The following is a 16,253-nucleotide window of genomic DNA, read 5'->3' on the forward strand; positions in this document are numbered from 1 at the left end:
CATTTTATTCTTATTTCTGGTCTGTCATTGTTTTTTCCTGGCTCCCCTCACCCCCATTGTGCGTGTGTGTGTGTGTGTGTGTGTGTGTGTGTGTGTGTGTGTGTGTAGGTGCGTGCTTGCGCGCACGCGGCATGAGCGCTAGATCAACTTTCTTCAGAAGCCTTCAGCCTTGATATTTGAAGCAGAGTCTCTTACAGTACTAATGTAAGAAGCCCTTGACACTGTGACCAGTTTTCTTACCGTATGTTTTGGGGGACTGCACTCAGTCCTGAGGCTGTAAGGTATGCATCCCACAGACCCACCTGCCACAGTATCTTTCTTTCCTTCCTTTTGCTCTGGTTGACCTGAACTTTTTAATTCCCTGCTTCCCAGATGCTCAGATTACAGAGGTGTGCCTCCATATCCAGTGCTTTTCATTGCTTTCATGACTAAATATAGAAGAAAGTATATTTGTACCTCTTAAGTGTTTTATATCTCAAGGAGTTGAACTTTTTGGTTTGTAGATTGTGTGGTTTTGTTTTGTATTTTTCTTTTCTTCCCTTTCTTTCCCTCCCTTTCTCCCTCCCTTCCTTCTATTCTTTTTTGTTTCTTGAGACAGAGTCCTGTACCATTCAGCCTGGCTTTGAATTTTCTTTGTTCAAAGTGACCTTGAACTCCTGATCCTCCTACCTCCACTTTCCATGGACCACCACCAGCTAACCTTCAGTAGCTCCGAAACCCTCCCTCCCTCAGCGATGCTTGGGCAGTTGGAAAGGACGTAAGAGACCACTTTTGCTTTTTTATCTCCGTTCTGCTTAAAGCATATAGTTCAGAGCTCACATCCTAAATGGCGTTTCTATATAAAATGTGACATGGCAGTTTGGAGGACTTCTGTAGCCTAGTATTTTAGGGTGATGTGGCCTGTATGAGCGGGATCAGTTTTTCCCTAATGTTAACTCTGCCAGTTACTGTCTGAGTCTTGTCTCTTATCTGAGAAGTGAATGTGATATGTCAGCCTTGTAGAGTTTTTATAAGGAAGTAATGTCAGTTCTTCCTTCCCCTCTCCTTTTCAATGTAGCAGACATTAGGCTTCACCGAAATGCTATGCCTAGGACAGTTGAGTACATGCTGTGGATTAGGTCTGTGCCTCTGTGTGTAAGGACTCTCCAAGATGGCTGCACGAGAGGCGGTAGAACCCTCAAGAGGCATACATACTGGGGGTGTTCAGGTCATTGGGTGTTTTGTACTTTGAAGGGATTAATGCTGTGGTCTTGGATTTAGCTCTTCCAAGAGTGGGTTCTTATGAAATGGGGCCATCCCAGGTGCTTGGCCCCTATTACATATGGCTGCTAGCTTCCCTCCTGTCCTGCTGTGTTCTGCCATCACCAGGCACTCCCACTAGAGGCTGAAGAAATGAGGCCCCCAGCTCCCGACACTGCGAGCTTTGTAGACTACCCAGTGTCATCTATTTTGTTTGGTAACAAATGAACTGTTACAATACCGTATTTGAAGACTTGGGCTTACTGCTTGTGTGTATTAGCAGACTCTCATACGTGGTGTTGGAATGCTAGACATCTCAGCAGTGGTCTTGACCTTGCCAGTGGACCCATGGTCTGCCTTAGGTAACTCTCAGGATTCCCAACCTGTCTTATCCTCTTCATTTGCCATCTGTCAAACTGAAGCCTGGCTGGCCACTTCTCCCCCCTGGGCATCTGTGGAGGCATGGATGAGATAAGATGAATGAAATATTTTGAGATGTCTAAATCTTAAAATTGCCAGCGACTTACTAGTATCCCCATTTGGAAATGTCAAACATGAAATTTCAGTTTCTCACTCAGGATCATTTTGTAGGCGTATCTTTAATACAGCATGTTTAATACATCCTCAGCCCTGGATGTGTGGAGCTTGGCTCCAGGTGACCCTGGGGCCCTGCTCTATTCCCAGGACATAATTTTATGTCGAGAGAAGCAATAGCCTTTGTTTCACCTGTTTAAGACGCTGGTTGCAAAAGAATCTGGCTGAGACTTTCCAAAATAAATTTACCTTTGGACTGAGTCCAGGAGTGGAAAATTTTAGCTGAAAATGTTAGTTTAACAGAAAAGACAGGAATGACTGGGTATCACTTTCAGAGCTCATCAGAGATGGCTGGGTGCAGCCCCACTAGACCACCCCAGCCTCTTTAGTTCATAGGCAAAAGCCTGGTAGGTGGGAGAGAGGCACGAAAAATCTTGAGGTCTAACTGTTTCATTTCCATTGTCAGATAAACCTCAATACTTTGGCTTCTGGTGTGATGGGTGGGCTTGCTTTAATTTTGCGGTTTGATGACATTTGGCTATGTAATTATTTCCCTCAGCCAAATATCCTTGAATACCCTGACATGATGCTGGTGTAGGTAGCTTTCCCAGGCATAATTCCTATAATCCACAGAGTGTCAAGAAGGTACCTATTTTCAGATCAAAAGCTTCTGACCTGATTAAGCCTTCTGTCTCACTTTGGCACTCAGGGGAATGAAGTGTGTCCACTGCAGTGGCTGCTGGGACCCCAGGGCTTTTTGAAGATGGTTCTGAGCCTGGGTGCTGAGCAGGACTTTTATGCCAACTGTCAGATGCTCCAGGTTAGATGTTTATGCCTGGCTCTCTGTCCCTGTTCACTCCATTCCAGAGGTCACTATAGCAGATGAAAGGATGTTTGGTCTTGGAAGTTGGTCCTTGAACTTGGCAGGGTTTGAGAACTATAAAACATCCCTATTAGGATTTTACTTGCAGAAACACGTTGAGGTGAAATCTGGGGATTTAGATGGGATGGGAAGGTCTGGAAACTGGAGTGGAAAGGCTGTGGCCTGGTTGGGAGATTGTGTGTCTCAGCTGCTTTTATAGTCTACAAGACAAAGCGTTACATGGGATTGCTTTAGACTAGTGGTTCTCAGCCTGTGGGTCTCAATGCCTTTGGGGTCAAACAACTTTTTTATAGGGATTGCATGCCAGATATTTACATTATGATTTATAACAACAGCACATTTGCAGTTATGAAGTAGCAATGAGATGATTTTATAGTTGGCGGCTAGAACGGCATGAGGAACTGAGGCATTAGGAAGGTTGAGAACCACTGCTTTATGTGGAAAAACCTCCTTCCTTCCAACAGAGGAAGCAAAAGCAAGCTGATGGTGGGGAGAAACTGAGGAAGGCCATCCAGAGACTGCCCCACCTGGGGATCCATCCCATATACAGCCACCAAACCCAGACACTACTGTGGATGCCAACAAGCGCTTGCTCACAGGAGTTTGATATGGCTGTCTCCTGAGAGGCCCTGCCAGTACCTGACAGTCACAGAGGGGGATTCTCTCAGGCAACCATTGGACTGAGCACAGGGTTCCCAATGGAGGATTTAGAGAAAGGACCGAAGGAGCTGAAGGAACTTGCAGCCCCATAGGAAGAACAACAATACGAACCAACCAGAATCCCCAGAGCGCCCAAAGACTAAACCACCAGCCACAGAGTACACTGGAGGGACCCATGGCTCCTGCTGCAAATGTAGCAGAGGTTGGCCTTGTTGGACATCAAAGGGATCAGAGGCCCTTGGTTCTGAGAAGGCTAGATGCCTCAGTATAGGGGAATGCCAGGACAGAGAAGCGGAAGTGGGTGGGTTGGTGAACAGGAGGAGGGGTCATGGGATAGGGGGTTTTCAGAGGGGAAACCAGAAAGGGGACAATGTTTGAAATGTAAATAAAGAAAATATCTATTAAAACAAAAACAAAAAAAATTAAAAAAAAAAACCCGAGGCTCTAAGAGTCCAGCTTCTCTTCAGCCTTATAGGAATCCCTGCCCCACTGTGCTCTGGCTTTGCTCTGCAGTTCTTGCTGCTCAGGGGTCTTCTAGCAAGGTGTGTCAACAGCCTCGAGTGATGGAGGTCTGGCTATGCAGGCTCGGCCCCTGCAGGGCTTAGACAGATACAGAATGATCTTGAGGTCTCTTGGTTCTGCTTGACATGAATTCAAAGTGTGTGTCTGCCACAACCTCCCATTGTCGCATCCCTGCAACCTCCCTCCCTTGTTGGTCCTGAAGAGGACGTTGATGTTACCTCCATGACCCAATGGCCCACATGATTGAAACCCCAGCAGAAGGAAGATGGGGCATTGCCTTCTATATGTAAGAACATTTGAGACCACTGCAGGGTTGATCAACAGCAGGAACTAGCTGTCACTGGATCTGTGTCTTCTAGTCACCAGGTTGCTTTCTTGTTTCTTATGGCTACGAGGAAGAACTTGGGCAAAGAGTAGTTAAGGATTCATGATTCTGAACTGTGTCAATGGTGGTGCACATTAACCTGGTATACACTCCCTGGGCTGATGGGAAATGGAGTCCTGCTTATACTTGGGAACTAGAAACCCTTTCTAGAGACAAGATCTCGTCAGCAGAATTCTGTGACGTTGTGACTGCATTCCTTGTAGTCCATCGTATCCCACACCCTGTCTGAGAGCTGCACTGGCTTTTGATGGGCACAGTGGAAGTCCCTGTGGGTCACAGCTTGTTATTTCACAGGCCCACAGTGCTAGCTCAGACCATGTGACCCAGCACTTGCCAGGCCTGTGTCCCAGCCCCCACTTGTTAGGTGTGACTGCAAATCCCGGAGACCATTGCTGGGCAAAGAGGAAAGGGAGTTATTTGGGTTCACACTTGCAGAGGCTTGAGCCTCTGCAATATCTTGAGGGCTTTGGAGGGCAGTTGAGATCAGTCTGGAGAGTCATCTCTGGATTATGAAGGCTTCTCTGTGCACTTCCCATCAAGGTAGAGTCTCAGTCAAGAGTGTAATTGGTAGCAAATATCTGAATTCACTGGAGAGGCAGGAAAGGTAAGAACTCTTACCCTCACCCACTCGGGTAAGAACACCTTACATCCCCACATAAAGCTTTATGCTTTCCAGAACCATTTAAACATTGATTATCTCATTTTAGCGTCAGAACAGCTTTTATTATCTCCATTTGACAGATGGGGGGAGGGAGTAGTTGGTAGCAGACAGAGTGTGTCACTAGCCAAGGTCACACAGTGAATGGATAGCAAGGGCTTGGCCTTTGCTCTTCTCTCACTGCTGGTCTCTTTTCAGGGAGGTTATGTCTGTTCACAGATGTCAGAGGTGCTCCCTCCACCTCCCCCAGTTCTGCTTACAGATGTCAGAGGTGCTCCCTCTACCCCCACCCCCAGCTCTGATACAGATGTCAGAGGTGCTCCCTCTACCCCCACCCCCAGCTCTGATACAGATGTCAGAGGTGCTCCCTCTACCCCCACCTCCAGCTCTGATACAGATGTCAGAGGTGCTCCCTCTACCCCCACCCCCAGCTCTGCTCACAGATGTCAGAGGTGCTCCCTCTACCCCCACCCCCAGCTCTGCTCACAGATGTCAGAGGTGCTCCCTCCACCCCCCTCAACTCTGCTCACAGATGTCAGAGGTGCTCCTTCCACCTCCCCCAGCTCTGCTCACAGATGTCAGAGGTGCTCTCTCCACCCCCACCGCCAGCTCTGTTCACAGATGTCAGAGGTGTTCCCTCCATCCCAGCTCTGCTCACAGATGTCAGAGGCACTCCTTCTACCCCAGCCCCTCTTAGCCTCTGTTCTCCAGGATCATTGGAAAGTGAGGATGGACATTGTTTCTGTGGCTTCTCCTGTCTGTGGGCCACAATTCGTGATGAATATGAAAGAAAATGGAAACAGCTCCTGCTTGCTTCCCACACAGGCGAACTGAGAGTCTGCATCTGACGTGAGTTGCCAGTGGGGATGGGAAGGTGGCTCTGACTCTCCCTTCTCCTTGGTTCCTGGTTGCCAAGCAGGGGAGCAAGCAGACCTAGAGTCCCAGGCCTGATCCTCCAGGGAGCAGAGCTCCAGCCTCCCTCAGCAGTGGTCAGGCCTACTGGCCTACAGGTTACATTTGAGTCCTTCCCCCAGGTCAGCAAACACGCTGTGTACCTCGTTCATGGCCAGCCACCAGTGTGTAAGAGATGGACACTGTAGAGGGCTGCATCCAGTTCAAAGTGTGTTCCAAAGAGCATCCCCGCCGCCCTCCCTGCATACCAGATACTGGACATGAAGGACTGAGACTCCCTTTGATATTTTCCTGGACAGAACTAGTTGCTGACTTATCTGGAGGCTCCAGTCCAGGACCATCAAATGGCATGAAGCAAAGTCACTGTCTCTGGCAGTAAAAGTAGTGCGTGTATCTACTGAAGCCTGTCTGCATCTAAGAAAGAGTTAGAATATGCCATTTCCTCCCTCCCTTCCTCTCCCCTCCCCTCCCTTCCTCTCTTCTTCCATCCTCTCCTCTTTCTCTCCCCTCCTCTCTCCTCCATTCCTCTCCTCTCCTGTCCTCTTCTCTCCTCTTTTCCTCCCCTCCCCTCCCCTACCCTGCTCTCCCTCCACAAGCCTAGGTTGTGCTCAAACTCACCATCCTCCTCCTGCCCAGACTCCTTAGTGCTGACGTTATAGGCATGCGGCCTGGCTGAGACAATACCTCACTGTGCTTTATGCCCAGTGTATGACCACATGGCCAGCTTTTGGCTAGTGGAATGTGGATGAAAGGACCCTCTTAGCCAGTCTACAGACTCTTCCTGGTCTAGCATCCTGGGCAACCATTCCCTATCTTTTGGCTTGCCCCAGCCATTCCCTATCTGTTGGCTTGCCCTAACTATCGGAGTGGTCTTGGTCATGGTGTGAAGGTGACAAATTCAGGAGTGGCATGAATTTGAGTCTCCAAGTCTCTGCTTGGCTCCGAGCCTCTCCCATGATGGAAGGAACATATTCTGTTACCCCAGCATCACAGTCTCAGGAACAAAGACACTGGCTTGAGCCAGGATCATGCGATCAGGGTGGAGTTTGGGGACCTTCCTGAGCTGGATCTTCTGGCTCTGTGCTCATGCCTGGAGTCCCTTTTGTGTGTGAAAAGTATGAGGGAGGGGGCAAGAACTTGGGTCCCCTATTTCTGAAAGAGGACACTGCCCTGAGGCTTCTAGGTTCTGCCAGGACAGGGTGCCTATGGACTGGTCTGAGCACACTCAGTTGTCCCTGTCAGGTCAGGGTAACAGCTGTTCTAATCAGGCTGACGCTCACACAGTGGGCTCTCGGCCTTCTAAAGTTAAATCCAGAAAGCTGATGTGTTGGACCATGCCAGAGTTCTGGTGATCTTGGCTCTTGCTGCAGTAACCATACCCACCAGCTATTGATCTTGGACAAGGTCCCTCCCTGGCCCTCAGCACGGTTCCTTTTCCTTGCTGGGTGTGGACTAGGTAGTCTTTGATACTTGTGAATGTGAACTTTGACAGCATTAGTGCAGACCAGCACACTATGCTTGCCCTGACAATTTCTGTAGTTCTTGGTCAGTCCACTCTCCTCCAGGTTGCCAGGCTGGAGCTCTGCTGAGGATGGCTACTGTACTGTGTGGCCGGCTGGTGAGCATTTTCACTTCTCTGAGACCCCAAGTCATTGACTTTCAAACCTAAATTCTCTTGAGGAGATAGTGTCTGGGAAGTAGGAAGGTGCTTCTGTTGGTAAAGTGCTCACCACATATGCACATATGCACATATGCACGAGGACCCGGATTTAATCTCAACACCCATGTGAAACTGCACGTGTGCTTGCTATCCCAGCCCTGAGAGGGCATGGGAGGAAGATTCCTGGATTTGGCTGAATTGACAAGCTCCAGTTCAGTGAGAGACCCTGTCTCAAAAAGTAGGTGATGATTCAGAGGATTAGAGAACTCTGCCCCTACAGAGGGTCTGGGTTCGATTCCCTGCAGCCTTGGTGTGGCTCACAACAACCTGTAACTCCAGTTCCTGGGGATCTGATACCCATCTTTGACCTCTATGGATACCAGGCATGTGGTACACACACACACACACACACAAACACACATACACACATACACACACACACACACACACAGGCAAAACATTCATACCTATGAAATAAAATGAATAAATCTAAAAATTAAAATAAGGTAATGAAGATACCCAGTATATCTTCATCCTCAGCCTCTGACATCCTCATGCAAGTTCATGCCTACCCACTTATGTACCACACATGAACACACACATGAACACATATACACACATGTACATGAGTATCTTTATACATATGCCCACATCTGTGTACATAAACACATATATGAACACATGTACACACATGTCTAATCCTTACATGTCTAATCACGTATGTACACACGAACACACACATGAACATATATTTACACATGTATATCCACAACAAATAGTAAACATCTCACAAGAAATTTCTGGATTTATTAACTGAGATATTTTGACTTCCTTCAGTTAAAGGAGATAGTACATGTGTCCACTGAGCACATGTATATTATTCAATAAACACATTCAGGGCACTCCTGGGCATTCCATCTGTATATTGGCCCACCGTATCCTATAGCAACCTGATGATGTAGCGATGTCTGTATTATCATATGCAAATGAGATAACCGCCTGAAGAGACTGGTGGAACCAGCCCCAAGTCTTCCAAGCAAGAGGCCAAGGTGGGATTTGAACTTGGGAAGCCTGGCTTCATTGTCTATGCTTTAGGCCACAAGGATACAGAGCCTCTCGTCTGGGCCCCTTCAAAGCCCCTCATCCTAAGCAGCTCGTGTATGTGGGCTTTTCTTGCTTCAGAATCTCAGCTCTAGATGGTCTGTGCCAGCTGAGCCCTGGTGATTCTTTTAAAAGCCGATTCCCATGTTTTCCTCTGTAAGAAGCCTGCCCATAGATTAATGATCCTGCTGCCAGGCTGTGAGCCAACACTCCTGAAGTGACAGCAGAAGGCTCTGGACAGTGTGGCTCCAGCATGGCCCAGAGTCTGCCCAAGCCCAGAGCTGCTGTCGAGAGGATTTACAACCGTGCTGACTGGTACCTCATGCTTGCCAGGACCTATCGGAAGATCAGGGCCTGACTGAGGTGGCCCTGCTTCCCCTCCTATTCCAAGGCCTACAGAACCTCACCTACCAGCGACCAGGGGTTGCACACGCCTGGGGCTGGCTTGGGAGAATGGCTGGTTTCCCTCTGCTTCACATCAGGTAGGGAAGCGTGACTCGAAGATCACCCTGCCTGATAGCCCCCTTTCCCAAGCTTTCTCAGTGCTCTCTGGTCCTGCTTTTTTTATTTATTCCAGGAATAACAAGAGTGGGGGCTGCAGGCAGGAGCACCAATTCTGCAGCCACACAGGCCAATTAGCTCTCCATCTAGCCGTCCGTCCGCCCACTTATTACCTATGTAGCTCTGGGCAAGATCCCCTCTGCTCTGTCTGCTTCCTCGTCTATAAAACAGAGATGTAAAAAAATGAAAAGAGTTATCTGCCTCGAGGAAATACTGTGAAGATCAAAGTCACAAACAGCTGTAGGGAAGTTTCCATAGTGCTGGTCACAGTGCAAGCAATGGGCCGTGGACTTAGTGTCCAAAATCAGGAACTCGGGCCAGATTTCCTGACTGTGAAGCACAGCTATGCTACTTACTCCTGTGTGACTTGGGGTGCGTGTCTCAGTCTCCTACATAAAATGAATGAGCTCAAAGTCTTTATATTATAGACTCACTGTGAGATTTAAATGAATCAGTGTTTGTGACGCCCTTGGAGCAATGGTGCCAAGAAAACACGTATGTGATCAATGCCTGCTGGCTCCCATTTCTATCATCATCCCATCATCGGTAACTATAACAGCTGCAGAACAAACACTGCTATTTCACTGGGTAGATGAAAATTAAAGAATGGCGACAGCTCTAGTTTAACTCCACGTTACATGTCTGGATAATGGTATCTTCACGCGAGCCTCTGTGTCCTGTAGAATAGCGCTGTCTGTATTTCCCAGTGCCTGGATACTGTTATGAATTGCTGTTTGTTTTTATTTATGTGTATATGTTTGTGTGTGTGTGCACGCATGTGCGTGCATGTAGGCCTCAGATAAGTATTGGGTGTCTATCTCTCTCACTGTCTCAGTTGACTTCTTGATGCTGTGACAAAACACCATGACCCAGGTAAATTATACCAGCAGCATTTAGTGTAAGTGCCCACGACTCCAGAGAGTTAAAGTCTGCGAGCATCACGGTTGGGAGTTTGGAAGCTTGGTGGCAGGCAGGCAGGCAGGCAGGCTTGGTGCTAGAGCAGTAGCTGAGAGCTTATGTTTGATCTTCAAGCAGAGTGGCTTGAACTTTCAAAACTTCAAAGACCAACCCCAGTGACACACTTCTTTTAACGAGGCCACACCTCCTAATCCTTCCCAAACAGTTCCACCAAATGGAAATCAAGTTTTCAAATATGTGAATCTACAGGGCCATTCTCAGATTACCACATGCTCTACCTTAATATTCGGGCCAGCATCTCTCATTGAACTTGAAGTTCCCTTATTAGCTAGACCAACTGGCAAGCATTCCATTAGAGTCTTTCTGCCTCTACCTCTCCAGTGTAGAATCAAGAGCAGTGCACTGCCGCGCTTGACCTCTCATGCGGGTGTTGAGGATCACTGAGAGTCTTCACACTTGAACAGAAGTGCGTTACTAACCGAGCCATCTCCCCTTGAGATCTGCTGTTAAAGACCCTCCCCCAGGAGCCTGACTTATGGGTGTCTCCCAGAAAAGACTTCTTCACAGGGCCCATGGAGCTCTCCACCCAGCGTCCTGGCCATTCTTACCAATTTGCTTTTGTTCATGACCTGTCATACCCCCAGGGCCTGGGCATGTTCCTCTGCTTAGACAGGCTTTCTGCTTCTGCTGTGTCTAGTTCGAAGTGAGCTCTGCTCTTACACAGCACTTGGAGTCCTCTTCCTGCTCCCATCTGCTTTCATCTATATTTGTGGTAGGCTCCTTGTTTGTGGGGAAGTTGTCAATGTCTCCAGGGGACTTGACTTTGCTTGACGGGCAGGAGTCCTGTATCACTTACCTTTGTATTACTACATGTGTCTCCCTCCCTGAGCCTGCAAGTACATTTGGCATATGGTTGACAATCAAAGGCTGTGAATGGATGGACTCTTGCTGATGACATCACCATCGCCTTGCTTGCCATGCCTGTAATGATCTCAAAGCCCTCCCACTTTTGCTATGCATCCTGGGGCCTGGCTTAGTGTCTGGCTTGTAGCATTTTCTCGCATACACAATCCCATCTCCTCCTGCCTCAGTTTTCTCATTTGTAGGTGAGCTAAAGTTACTCTCTCCACCAGTGTCTTGAAAGACTGACATAAACATTGATGTAAGTATGTGTTTGGAACGGATCTCCAGATGTGCAGAGGGTACCACTGTTTTTTGCACGTCTTGCTCTTAGATTCATAAGGAGAACAGAAGAGGAAGGGAGGCCAGGAACATACATTTCCCGCCTGGCATAGGTAGGAAATGCCAGGTGGTAATGGACAGCTGTACTGACTCCTGTGTCTTGTTAGCTCAGGGCTGTGCGTTCTCCTCCTGTGCGCCTGATTGGGCTTTCGGCTCACAGAGCGCCAGCCAGTGCAAACAGGTGATATTGCTGTAGGAAACTGCAGCCGGAGAGGGGACCAGTGCCACAGTGCAGGCTTGTTCCTGAAAGCTCAAATGAGTTTTCATCTTTTAAAAAGGAACTCATGAATATTTATAGATGGAAAGCTTAAAACTTCCATGAGGAAGAGCTTGCAGGCCAGCAAAGGGGAGTCTTCTTCTCAAGACGAATGAGACAAATGAGATGTGAAGCAGGGAGTAGGCCCGCCAGGCCCATTCGCCAGCACCTGTCTAGGAAGCAGGTCTATGGTTTGAACAGAGGAGCTGTGTTTACACAAAAGGACTTTAATTCTGTTCAGCATGGTTTGTAAACTTGGTTCTTGTAAAATGTAAAATGTCCCTTCTGTCCTTGCATTCCCAGATTGAGAAAACGGGGTGGGGGTTAGTCTCTGAATTCTTCTTATGTTGCCAAGAAAGAAGTAGAGGAATACATTTATTACCATAATTATTTCATGAGCAAATGGAACATTTACTTCAATAATTGAATATTCCTTCACTAAAAGCTGGTGTGCCCAAACACTGTGCTAAGTGGCCGGGTAATGGCAGCCATGGTCCCTGTAAAAAGAGCTCTGAAGAGAACAGAGCAGCTAAAATCCTTGTGCAAACAGGAGGTGTGGCTTCTGGCAGCTTGGCTGGGGAGGTCCCGGAAGGAAGGCACCTGGAGCTGAGGAAGCAGGAGGACTTGGAGGTGGTCGAGCAGAATGGCATGTGCGAGCGTCTCGAGGTGCGCCTGAGGTTCACCTTCAGCTCTGGAAACACACACTGAGGTCCTCGTCTCCCTCCCCTATGTGGTTGTGGCCCAGTAAAAGGCTTTCTTGGCCCAAGAAGCCCCTGCCTGTATGTTGGAAGGGCACGAACTCCAGCTAGCTCTCAGTGATACCTTCCAGGCTTAAGGTAGGATGGGCCGTGAGCCTGTCAGACCCCTCGTGGAATCTCTCTGGCGTTCTTGGAATCTAATTTCTGTGTGAACAGCGCCAAGGTGTGCCTGAGACACTAGTCCCCCACCTGAGTGTCAGTGAACACGACAGTGGACACATGGCTGGCGGTGTGGGCATTTGGGCCAACAGATAACCACTGGCCTCTCGCCTCTCAGTTTCAAGACTCCCAGCACCTGCAGCTCGGGCCTTTGATCCTTTCCCTAAGCAATCTGGAACTTTCTTTTCTGCTACAAAATGAGGCTGGGCCTCACAGAGCTTGTCCATGAGGACAACTCCAAGTGCAAGCTGAACAAATGACTCCCTTAGAAACATTCATTGTTATTATTGTTGCTGTTGTTGCTTTATTATTATTGTTTGCAGGCCTGGGACTGGAACGCAGAGCCTCATGGTGCTCCATAAGGGTTCTTGCACTATTGCTCTCCTGTGGACTCGGGTGTCATTTGCTCTAGGTTACCGCCTCCTGTTTGGCTTGTCACTTTGGGTTATCTGTGTGTGGTTGGTCTCGTCACTGGGCCAGACATAGACTCTGGTTGGGAGAGCCCCTCTTTCTCCCTTCCCTTCTGCTGTCTTGACACCCAGTAGCTGCTCCAGTCCCCCCAGTCTCCCTCTCATGCACCATTGTTCTTCATTGTCTTCTGAAAAGTGCCTGCTTGCCTGCCCCCACCCCACCCCCCAACTTGGCTTCTGTACTAGGGTTTTTCTACAAGTACAGTTTCCATAGAAACAGTCTAGTACATTCTCAGGAGTTGAATCTTGTCGGAAAACCTGAGTAGTTAGGGGATGAAGAGGAGGCGAGTTGGGAAAGGAAGGACTGTGCGTGGAAGGATGCTGGGAGCAGTGTCTGTAAGGCCTGATGTTACTGTAGTCCACACTCCCACCCAGCTTCTCATCTGAAAGCACCCTGGCCACTCCCTCCGGGCTGGATACTCAGAGGTCTGGGGTTTTTAGTTTTTTGTTCCCAGTGCTGGGCCTGAGCTGAGCCTCTCTCTCAAGCCACTGTGGCAGTTTTGAACGTCTGAAGTGACTCCGAAATCCTTCAATTCTTGCTCAGTTTTCCGGGCTTGTCTCTTACCTTCTGTTGAAAGGCAGCCAGCAGCGCTTGAACCCCTGGCAAGAACTGTCTCTCCCTTCCAAAGGTCAAGGCTGGTGTCATGGGGACAGCTCTGCTGTAATGGACCTGTCCTGAGCAACTGTGTTTGTCTTGGGACAGACTGGCGCACCCCAGTGTCATGTGACTGCTGGGAAGGAGGAGGAGAACACTGTCCCCCACAGGTTCTTTTCACAGAGGGAGGCCAGGGATCGCCGGCCCTGGGAGTGAGAGCCTGACTCTTCAGCCAGCAATGCTCCATCCTCTTCCTCTCAGTCACAGAGCAGTTGTTAGTCTCTGCCTCATCCTGTTTTACCTTTTTGCTTGCCCACATCTGGGCAACTGTGCCTGAGCAGAGATGCACTGGTGTTTTGGGGGAGTTTTGTTTGCATCAGGAAAGCTGCCATTGAGTTCGTCCTAAAATATAATTCAAAATGTAGTGAATATCCATGAAGCCCATGGGACATCCCGTATTCCGTATGTTGATTTCCTTTAAAAGGAAATCCTGAGGCTCGTGTCTTAGATGGGGACCATGACACCAAAGTTAGGGAAGACAGCTTGTGAGATGACCACGCCCCGGCTCCTGCTGTTGTGGTTGGGGACTCCCATGTCAAGGAGGCAGCTGAGGTTTCCACTTCCCACTGCCCTGGCCACTTCCTCCAGCTCATCAACTCTCAGTTAAACAAATGAGAGCCAAACACAGAAACAACATCATGCAGTAGCTAACTGTGGGGAGAGGCTGGACAGAGGGTACCCAGTCCAGAATACCAGGCCCCATTCATTCTCTGAGGATGCATTTATGCCCCAGACCCAGGGACCATCTCTTGATTTCAAGAAAGGCAGAGATATAGGTGTATCTCCTCCACCCTAGCCCAGGAAACCAATGACTGCTTTTTCAGAATCCTCTGAAGGCAACATTCCTTGTCTTTGTCTGTCTTCAAAGACTGTCAAGCTTGTATGCTGATGTGATGTGTTTGCCAGGTTTACAGACTCAGCAAAGTTGTTATTTGAGCCAGGTGACTGTTGTAGGGCTTCTCTGTGCTCAGAAGCATGTTGAGTAATGTCCACGATTCTCTACCCAGGAGATGCCAGGCAATCTCTATAGATCATTGAGTAATCAATTCTAGCCCTGATGAAACTTCTCTGTTGAGGTCCAGTTGGCTAGCACATGAGAAAGGCTCCAGTCATTTGGAGGGGCATGGTAATGGCCACCAAGTGCTTGCCTGTCACTTTATGAAGTCAGTATATCAGTTCAAGTTAGACCATCTGGGCTGTAGAATCTGTTCACTAATCCTCAGAAGCAGGCTATACAGAAAGCCTGACTCTAATGCCAGAATCAGACTTAGGAAGATACGTTCAGTGATTCCATAGAGTTCTAAGAAACATAAGTCCCTGGTACTATTTGCGGTTGTTATGTAATGGAAGTCCTAGGCTCCACTGAGTTTACAAACATTCAGTTTAAAGTCAAACCAATTTCTTTAATCTGAAACTTACTAGGTAGGACCCTTAGCATGCTAATGTGCTAGGAGGGCTTCTACAGAATTGATATTTAGTGTGGGTTACTAAAACTTGTGGAATGCCTCCTGATAATATTTAACAACTGTTTTATTAGCAACAGGCAAAGAAAGCCTGGGGACTCCTCATCATGAGATACCCTGACCCGCAGGCAGAGTTAGAAGAGTGCCATTGGATGCACAGAAATTTCTCCTTCCTTGATTTGATTGTCTTGTCCTTACCTCCCCAACTCCATCCCAGCCTCAAGCTTCAATATTATTATAGTAAAGTGTTTAATCTGATGGAAATCTAGTGTAAGTGGCTGATTTTGATTATCTGGCCACTAATTCATTATGCTCAGTTTACAGTTTTATTTCCAGAAGGCAAACTATGGGTCTTATTCTACAGTTTAATAGGGTTGTCAGTGGAGAGGTCTGAATTGGTGTATCCTTTTAGCAGTTATCCCCAAGGTGTCACAAGGACCTTGGAAAGGACTGGTTTGGGCTTATTCATATTCATGGAGGTGGTGGTGAGCAGTGGCCTCTTCTACTCGGTCACAGATGGGGAGGTGATAAGCTACACTTGAAAGATAGGGTCAGGGTCCTGAGGAATAGCTCAGCGTATGGTTCTTTTGAGCCACATGTGTGTGCTACAGACTGCAGATGTTAAATGCACATGGTACACAGACCAAGCGTGCACAGTTGTCTCCATCCTTTTACAAACTAGATTAAATGAGACCATGATCCCCCTCTACCCCAAAGGCAGTTCAGACGCCCAGACTGCCTCTAGTGAACTTGCACAGGGCTTGTTGGCTTGAGTCTTTTCCCAGGATCATGGAGTCTACACAGAAACTGCATGTTTTACCTCCTTTCAGTGCTCACTGATGGCTTCATGGCTTGCTTGCCGCAAAGACAGACAGACAAAGACAGGGTGGAGAGTGTAAAGAAATGTATCAAGGTGTTCCAGGAAAAAGAAGTCTAGGAGTGGCCATTTCTGCGTCCCTTTGGGAGCTGTGCCAAATGCAGTAGTCCATTGTTGTTTCAGCCTGTTGACAAGAGAGACACATGGGCGCTTGGAGGACCTGGCGCTGCTCTTGCTAATGGTTTGGGAAGCAGCATTGGATTTTTCTTTCTTTCTTTCTTTCTTTCTTTCTTTCTTTCTTTCTTTCTTTCTTTCTTTCTTTCTTTCTTTCTTTCTTTCTCTTCTCTTTTTTTCTTTTTCTTTTTTCTTTTTTTTTTACTTTTTTATGCATAAGAAAAGG

General features: G+C 48.0%; 1 protein-coding gene across 1 annotated transcript in view; it reads left to right on the forward strand.

Moving 5' to 3' along the window:
- Positions 1 to 16,253, forward strand: part of Prkce (protein kinase C epsilon) — a 497,167-nt gene that overhangs the window by 58,973 nt on the left and 421,941 nt on the right. The gene's annotated exons all lie outside the window — the stretch shown is intronic.

Source organism: Apodemus sylvaticus, chromosome 6 (genome assembly GCF_947179515.1).
Source record: "Apodemus sylvaticus chromosome 6, mApoSyl1.1, whole genome shotgun sequence".
In the NCBI taxonomy this organism is placed as follows: Eukaryota; Metazoa; Chordata; class Mammalia; order Rodentia; family Muridae; genus Apodemus; species Apodemus sylvaticus.